Source organism: Kryptolebias marmoratus, linkage group LG23 (assembly GCF_001649575.2).
Source record: "Kryptolebias marmoratus isolate JLee-2015 linkage group LG23, ASM164957v2, whole genome shotgun sequence".
Lineage (NCBI taxonomy): Eukaryota > Metazoa > Chordata > Actinopteri > Cyprinodontiformes > Rivulidae > Kryptolebias > Kryptolebias marmoratus.
The window spans coordinates 11,129,556-11,138,852 of record NC_051452.1 but is presented as its reverse complement, the minus strand read 5'-3'; the positions used below and the strand labels follow the sequence as shown (position 1 = coordinate 11,138,852).

At 46.4% G+C, this 9,297-nt stretch overlaps 1 protein-coding gene across 2 annotated transcripts in view; it reads right to left on the bottom strand.

The window, feature by feature from the left end:
• The window catches only part of LOC108244152 (probable ribonuclease ZC3H12C), an 18,912-nt gene that overhangs the window by 8,071 nt on the left and 1,544 nt on the right, over positions 1-9,297 (bottom strand). The window contains exon 1 of one of the 2 annotated variants that reach the window (XM_017430076.3): positions 2,636-3,021. The exons of the other annotated variant lie outside the window; for it this stretch is intronic. The gene's annotated coding sequence lies outside the window, so the exon portion shown is untranslated. Of the gene's footprint in view, positions 1-2,635; positions 3,022-9,297 lie in introns of those variants that run through there. 2 annotated transcript variants of the gene reach the window in all.

Below are 9,297 nucleotides of genomic sequence, written 5' to 3'. Positions count from 1 at the left end.
GAGGGAGAGAGGGAGGGGGGGGGGTGCATTTTATAAAAAGGAAAGAAAGAGAGGGGGCGCCGAGCTCCCGTTGCTAAGCTATAGCCGTTGAAAGCGTTCCCCTTTTCTAAATGCCAAGACGGAGGCAGCAGAGTTCAGTCGGTGACCCGACTCGCACACAAATACACGTTCTGAAAAAAAGTTCCCTGTGGAGGGAGGGGGCGGCAGGGGGGTGAACAGGGCTTAAGTGTGCCTCAACAATAGACCAGGAGCAGTGATTAAGAACCGGGACCTTGATGGTAGCGCGCACACACACCAACCTGAGTAAGTGATTTAACGGACAAAATGGAACACGTGGTAGATTTACTTTACATCATTCATCCAAATTTACTCTCATCCAATTACAGGCCTGAAAGACTTGAATAGTTCCAAAGCAAAACCAGACTCTGCTTAAGCTTATCTGAGATAAATCACAAGATAAACAGCATCTAGTCATATTATTACTGGCTTTCAAACATAATCCCTCAGCATTAGTCAGCACATAAAAAGATTGATTTCTCTCATCCAGGGTTTGATTTGAGCAATTCTAGCTTGTTTTTTTCTCAGAATACATGAAAGAAAACAAAAGGCAAAAGGTTCTTGGAGCCCACGTTGACATCAACATCATTCTCTCAAATGGGGCTGCTCAATACATCATCACCGCAACAAATTACAGGTGCAAACCGCCATACCGGACTCCCACAGTAGATCGAGACATCAGGAGAGAGGAGGAGGAAAATGTTTGAGTGCAACTGTTACCGTCGTCACAGTATTGCAGACAAAATTCAAACATTCACTGCTAAAATCACAACATAAATAGCATGTATGCTATATTTTCACTGTAATCCAGGGTTAATCAGCGCAAAATTAACGAGTCAAGATGTAAAAAGCTGCAACATGGACAGTGTTAAAGTACAACCTGCTTGTTTTCCTGATAAATCGATTACACAGTGTTAGACCAAAAAAAAAAATCAAAAGTTCCCAAATCCCAAACTGACAACACCTTTTTCCTCAAAAAACAAACAAACAGGGCTGCAGGACAAAGTGATAATTTACCATCGCTGAAAGACTAATATCATGTAACATGTCTGGCCGATCAGCTGGACCCTTGTAGCTCTATAACAGCTGAGTTAGATGCTAAAACATCTGAAAAAAAGGTGGCAGAAATTCACTCAAACATGGCAGGAACGGCAACGAGCTTTAGCTGAAATCTGAGCAGCGTTTGGCGCTGCTAGAGCTTTTGTTTTTTTATTGTGGGGTCTTTTCGCCGTTAGATTTCTAAAAGTCATCCAGTGTGGTCCCGGCTTTCAGTGCATTGTGGACGCCTCCCCCCTCCCTCCTCGCCCCCCAAAATGAGGCCCAGTTCTAACGCACCGACAGAGGAGCGGCTTCGCCTCCAGACTGAGCGGGTGCATCTTTCAAACATCAGCTCCCTCGCACGCCGCAGCCCATAATGAATATGTAACATGGTGCTTTGTGGAAGAGTGCACGGCGGGTAAGAAATGGGGGGGGGTTTACTAAGGAGGGATTGTGGTGGTTGGGGGGGGTTGTCTGGTGGCGCACCACTGCACGCTACTGTGCAAAAGTTAGTGTATGAAAACAAAAAAAAAGAAAAAGTGGGGCAGAATCAGCTGGGGGTAGCTGGGTTTTCCCCGCCAGCAGCAGGGTAACAGATGTCAACTGAGCTGTTTATACACACACACACACACACCAGTGGGAAGAGAAGACAATGAAGCAGGCTGGGCAGCAAGCACCGACACACACTCCTCTCTCTCTCGCTCTCTGTCTCTCTCTCTGAAGCCAGCGTTTTTGTTTCCTTCAAAAGAGTAAAAGCATCCCTTTCCCTCCGACGCAAGATGCCCACCTCTCCTGCGTCAGGTGTCATGTCACCGCGGCTCGCACCGCTTGGAATCGACTCGCCGGGCTGCGGGAGAAAAATGCGAGGTGAACAGCGAACGCTTTCTTCTGGCTCCCGTTTCAGCACCCCGAAAGCCACACAGACGTCCGAGCATGTCTCCTTCCTCTTCCTTCCAACGAATAAAAACTCAGCTCAGCTACGACCTCATCACACTTCAGCTCAGTGTCTGTAAAGTCGGCAATTTGTGTTCAATGAGGCTGATCAGCTACGGCAGCCATATTGACTCTGAAAGGTAATCAGTTGCAGATGTTCATCCAGTGGTTAGTTTCTGAAAGTCTCATCAAAATCCATCCGCTGGTTCGTGAGACATTTCGCTAACAGACAAACAGGGTTGTTAAAGACAAAAATTAAAGCAAAGACCTTGCGCAGTGACTAGCACTTGGGAGTATGTGTTGTGAATGACTCTCAGCTACTACCAAACAAACCTTTAGTGCAATATCTGTAAAACTGGCTGAATTGTAGCCATTTTTGTGTTTTCTAAGATGAGTCGGCTGTGGTGGCCATCTTAATTTGGGTAGGCTCCATAAAGTTATTCTGCTGTAGAGGTACATCCAGGGATTAATTCCTGAGCGTTTCATTAAAATCCATCTGGTGGTTCGTCAGATATTTTGCTAAAAGATGCACAGGCAGAAACATTACTGTGGCTGAGTCCACCAAGGGGCGAAGCGGAAAGAGGATGAGGGTTCGAAACCCGCTTACCAGAGTGAAGAAAGGAGCAGCGGGTCGGAGTGTCTCATCTCCTCGTACTTCGGTCCCGACTGGGCAGGAGTTGGAAGCATCAGAAGCGGGTGAAGCAGCTCCATCCGGGGGAGGGGAGGCTGGTGCTGCTGCAGGTGAAGCTCGCAGCATCCAGCAAAAACGCCTCGCTGTCCAAAGTCGTCCACAGGTTGAGGCAGTTTCTTTTTCCCTGTTTTTGGACAATGAGTGGTGGAACAGATGGAGCAACAATGTCTGCCGTTCCCTGGTTTGGAGTGGGAGCCTCTCCACCAATCGGAGGGCAGAGGAGTCACAATGAGACACAGGGGGGGGTCGCGGGCAGATGCCTGCGACGCCCAGTTTCCACCGAGGCACGCGTTTCAGTGTGCACACACTCACCCCCTCGCCCCCTGTGTGGCCCTGCCGGAGCAACAATAGAGCGGCAACAAAGGGAGGCTGGGGAGGGCAGCTGCAGCGTGAGAGCTGGTGCTGTTAGGGCCCCCCGCCCCCCGGATCCACAGTGGAGAACACCTGGCTCCGGGGCACCGCAGACTTTGTTTCAGGCATGGGGGGAATGACTGATGTGGCCTTTAAGAGAGTGGAAGATAAAGACGACACAAGTGTGTGGAGAAGAAGAGTGACTTCAAAAAGTTTTATGTCCCTGTAAGTACAGGCTGGAGGGAGGGGAGGCGAGTGTGTGTGTGTGGAGGGGTCTGTATTGTTGCGCCACGCTTTGGGCAGACCCCTCAGAAACACAAATCCTCCCCCTCTGAGTTTTATTTATTTTTAAATCATCCTGAGGCACTGATGAGTCTTCCGGGTCGGTTTCGAGTCGCCTTGTCGTGCTTCTAACGCTAAACTATCGCTTGGAGGTCAAACGCTCCTCGCCTTTGTCTCCTACGGTTACGGAAACTCTTCCGCTAAGAGTTCGCACTGTTACGGCGCGGCTCATTTCATCTGCTTGAACCCCCCTCCACCGCTCGACCTCCTCCCCTCGTAGCCTTCGGTCGCCATTTCTTCTCAGGAGAAGAAAAAGTTTGCCTTTTTCTCTTTGCTACCTGTCGCCTTTGACTTGGTTTACATCCAGAGGATTCTTTCGCCGACTCGATCATTCAAATGTAAACAAACGACTAGTAATTGTTGGAAACAAAACCCAACTCTGCTAATTTCGCTAATTTATTCCTACATTTGCAGCAGACTACAGGTAGCCAGTGATGCAAACTTAGTTTTTTTTTAAAATCATAAATGTTGCAACAAAAAATCAAGTCAAAAACATTGAAAAATCAGATATTTTGACATCTATTAAAGCTTTAAACGATATCTACAACAACAAACTAAATCCAGGAAGCTGATGTAAACAAGCAAAGGTGTCTTCATACAACAACTACACAACGAAATGGAGCTGAAAGTAAAAATATCCCTTTCTGCTGACTGACTGACTTCAACACAATCATGCTTTTTAGAGTTCTGCACAAGAATATACAGATTAAAGCTAAAAAAAACTTTGGATTTAGGCAAAAAAAAAGTCAAAATGAGCTAAAGTGGAGAGCGTTGTGTCTGTTAGACGTTAATTAATATAAAATTTCCTTAAAATTTCAAACTAATCGTCGATCAAGACCTTCCACGTGACTTCTCAAAGAACCTCAGAGTGATCCAGCAGATGTTCTGCAAGGACGGAAGGATTATCGGGAAGAAAAAAAAACGTCCTCAAAGTTCAGCAACACGAGTCTGAAGCTCCGTCTTTTTTGCCTAAAGTGGAAGCACGGAGGTGGAAGAGACATGATGTGGGCTGTGAAGGAAGCTGCTTTCAGCGCGATCCAAACCAAAGAGCCTAAATGTTGTTGTTTTTTTAAAGATTTAATAGCAACCTTTAAAAATGTGACTGTTCATGCTGAAAATCTGAACTCTGAGCGACAAAAACGACCCAAAGAATTCCTCAATGGAAGCCAAAATAAGAACGTTTTTAGCCACGTTATCCTGGATTTGCTCATGAAAGTCTTCACTGCTGCTGGTGCTAAGATAAGGAGAAAAAAGGCAGATTTTTTATCCAACCTGACGTGTTTTCCCCCTCGTCATTCCTCTACAGCCACAAACGGGAAAGAACGGCATGAAGAACATCTACCTGGGCCTTCTCTGCCAGCTTTCCAAGAAAAAGAAGTGTTTCTTCCTGCTTCAGTGGCTCCACACACACACACACCTGGCTGATTCAACGTGTTTGCAGAGTCAGATAAGACAACTGACCAGCTGCACGGTTTCCACACACACACACAGACAGAGAGCTGATCGCTCCACGCACCACCTGTCCTGACGACCAGGTGTGTCGCAGCAGCAGCAGGAGCAGTGCTTTTTTTTACGAGCAAACAGACACGGGCAACAAAACATGATCGTCCTTCCAGCTTCAGCGAGATAACAACCGGGAACCACCCTGACAGAAACTTTGTGGTTTTGGCGAAGTATTGCTACTAATTCAGATGTTAAGTGGGGTGTTTGTCCTTAGAGCAAGGGGGGGTGTCACAATTAAAAACACGGTCCAAGCCAGGGGCCAATCTTGATCAATATTTATTAGAAAAAATATACCCTAAAAACACTAATTAATCCTGGTTTTAGAAGTAATTTGTTAAATCGATCATATAGAAATAATAAGTACCTTTTCCCAGTTATAAATCAGATAGAATTAAGAACAAACACACTTTAACGAACAAAGAAGACGTTGTTAGAATTCTCCATCCTCAAAGCTACTAACATTACCTTTAAAATGAGAAGAAAATACTAAAAAAACAAAGACAATACCCACTGAAGCCAACGCTTGAGTTACTGAAGCGTCGATGCACGCAAGCTCATCAACAGAAGTTTGATGTTTTCCTTTCCTCGCCAAAATCAAAGATTAGTGAGAAACTGAAACTTTGTTTTTTTGTCTTCAAAGTAACCGTGACGAGAAGAACTCATTTTGCTTAAAGGGCCAGCTCTAAATTTAAATGTTATCTTCTGTTAACAAGGGCCAGATGTGGCCCCGGGGCCTTGAGTTTGACACGTGTGCCTCGGGGGGGGAGTAAGGAGACGATGTTGTACATCACCGATTAACGCTGCTAATTTTCCTCCTTTTGTGTTCTGGGAGGTTTTGTTCGCCTCCACGTGGCCCTTCAGACCGACCCGGCCGCAGCTCCCTGCGGCTCTTCAACGGAAACGGGACGGATGGGTAGGGGGGGAAGATTTACGGCCGTCGAGTCCCTCAGGTCAGGTTTGCTACTGGAGAAAAGGGGCCGTTTTGCACAGTCTGCATCAACATGCGGCTGAGACAAAACAGAGGCTGAAATGCGCACAAAAACGTGCATTTTTATGGATTTCGAATCGCAGAAATGTCACCTCACGGGGTTTTAGGTATTCTGATGTGTTCCTTCAGTTCTGCAGTCAGGTGAAAGTTGGTGGATTTTTGACAGCTGTGCAGAACCAGCAGAACAATAATCTGATCGGATTTTAGCACCTGATCAGTAGAACAAACTGAGCCAGGTTCCAATGATGTGAGTTCTTCCTTTTTATTCTGCTCGTTTCTTGCTCCAAAAAATATATAATTTCCACTTGAGTGTTCCATCGTGACATCCAGAACTCCCGCCACCGTCGACTGGGTCCCAGAACCAGGACCAGACCCGGATCCAGTGTGACCCCGGGACGACCTGACAGCCGCCGCCCAGCAGAGAATCCCAATCCAGCCTCTCGGTGGAAATTTGCTCTGAAGAAAGGTCAATAATTCGCCTAATTTTTAACTTTAAACTCCTTTAATCCCTTCTAATTTCATCCTCCGACATCAAATTTACTTCAGTTTAATCCGAAGCTCAGCCACCTTTTATTCACTCATTCACCTACAAACTAAACCCAGATTAAAAGTATTTTAAGAAATTATTCGTACAGAAAATTTACACATTTCCATTGCTTCAATTGCCCAAATATTTTACAACCAACTTTCAGGTTTCGGGTCCATTTTCAGACCAAATTTATGACTTTTTGCCATAAATGTCATCATCTTTATTGAAAGAAATAAAAAGAGACGAGTTAATAAATGTTTGGTTGTGATCCCAGGAATGACTGGTGATAAAATTGATCTATTTAACATTTCCCTAAATATCAACGACTCCTGTTTCAGCTTGTGCGGACGGAATGATTAAACTCTCCGGCTCAGAAGCTTCAAAAATGAGACGCAGTTTGTCGAAATTTGTCGATTCATCACCTAAAACAAAAAAAGCTGGTTTTGTTTAGAGAGCATCGGTTTGAAAACTTCATTTTTAGTGGCTGTCATCTGGAATTCCAGCCACGTTTTTAAAGAAATCCGGAATCCCCGACCTTCACAATGATGCCATACATTATACAAAGGGATTTCCCGGCAGAGAAAATTGGTTATGGATGATTTCGGACTACATAACTGTTAAAAAACTTTGATTTAAAGGTAAATTAGGAAGATAATTGTATCTTTTTGGACTCATTTTATGCAAATATCAGTATTTTCATGCTCATTTAATGCTGTGATAGGTCTTCTTATGAGCTTACTTTCCTATAAAGAGTGTAAATTTATAATTTGTTTTTATTTTTTCACCCGTTTGGTTGTTATGGCACCTTGTATCCAAGCTCATCCAACTCCTTATTGATTAAAAAAAGAAGAAGAAGGGGGGGGTTTAAATTATTATTGGAGTTTAAACCTATTGACTGTACTGGGACGTGCATGTCCTCTTCTCCTGCACCCCTACTTCCTGACAGCACCAACCAACGAAAAGCAACAACAACCAGATGTGGACAATCTGTCAAGTCGGTCGCTTCTGTCACCAACCTGCCATATATATTTTTTTAAATCGTTTTTACATTTTCAGCCAAACATTTCCCTCTCAGATATCAGCCATGGAAGCAGAAAAACAAGAGGGGCTATGTGTTACTAAACTGACTAAAACACAAAATCTACTACCAAAAAAATCAAAGAAATAAACTTTCACGTGTGTGTTGAAAGTCGTGGAATTTCATCTCAATGCAAATAAAGGAAATGCATTTTTTCCAGAGATAAAAACAGTTAAAGACGACTGGGACGCCAATAAAGGTCCAATCTGAGGGGTTTTTTTAACGTGCAACTATTTACAATATCATTGGAGTAATATATATATTCATTGGCATACTTGTTGCCCCCCATCTTGGTGCCTGTACGTTGGGGTTTACCCCGGTGAACAAGAAGGTAGCCTCCCTCCGCCTACGTGTGGGGGGACGGGTCCTGACTGTTGTTTGCGTTTATGCGCCGAAAAGCAGTTCAGATTACCCACCCTTTTTGGAGTCCTTGGAAGGGTTACTGGAGGGTGCCCCTCCTGGGGACTCCCTTGTTTTGCTGGGGGACTTCAACGCTCACGTGGGCAATGACAGTGAGACCTGGAGGTTGGTTGGGAGGAACGGCCCCCCTGATCTGAACCCGAGCGGTGTTCTGTTGTTGGACTTCTGTGTTCGTCATGTATTGTCCATAACGAACACCATGTTCAAACATAAGGGTGTCCATATGCGCTCTTGACACCAGGACACCCTAGTTCAATGATTGACTTTGTTGTCATTTCATCTGATCTGCGGCCGCATGTTTTGGACACTTGGGTGAAGAGAGGGGCGGAGCTGTCAACTGACCACTACCTGGTGGTGAGTTGGCTCTGATGGTGGGGGAGGATGCCGGTCAGACCGGGCAGGCCCAAACGTATTGTGAGGGTCTGTTGGGAACGTCTGGCAGAGTCTCCTGTTAGGCGGAGCTTTAACTCCCACCTCCAGGAGAACTTCGAACATGTTCTGGGGGAGGTGGGGGACATTGAGTCCGAGTGGGCCATGTTCCGTGCCTTCATTGTTGAGGCGGCTTATCGGAGCTGTGGCCGCAAGGTGGTTGGTGCCTGTCGTGGCGGCAACCCTCGAACCCGCTGGTGGACACCGGCGGTGAGGGATGCCGTCAGGCTGAAGTCCTATCGGGCGTTTTTGGCCTGTGGGACTCCGGAAGCAGCTGACAGGTACCGGCAGTCCAAGCGGCATGCGGCTCGGGTGGTCGCTGAGGCAAAAACTCTGGCATGGAAGGAGTTTGGAGGGGCTATGGAAAAAGACTTCCGTACGGCTTCGAGGCGATTCTGGTCCACCATATGGCGTCTCAGGAGGGGAAAGCAGTGCAGCACCAACACTGTTTATAGTGGGGCTGGTGTGCTTCTGACCTCGACTCGAGACGTTGTGGGTCGGTGGGCCGAATACTTCGAAGACCTCCTCAATCCTACCGGCACGTCTTCCATTCAAGAGGCAGAGCCTGGGGACTTTGGGTCGGGGTCTCCAATCTCCGGTGCTGAGGTCACTGAGGTGGTTAAAAATCTCCTCAGTGGCAAGACTCCGGGGGTGGATGAGATTCGCCCGGAGTACCTTACGGCTCTGGATGTTGTAGGGTTGTGTTGGTTAACGCGACTCTGCAGTATTGCGTGGACATCAGGGGCAGTTCCTCTGGATTGGCAGACCGGGGTGGTGGTCCCCTTATTCAAAAAGGGGGGCCGGAGGGTGTGTTCCAACTACAGAGGGATCACACTCTTAAGCCTCCCTGGTAAGGTCTATTCGGGGGTTCTGGAGAGGAGGGTCAGTCGGATAGTCGAACCTCGGATTCAGGAAGAGCAGTGTGGTTTTCGTCCTGG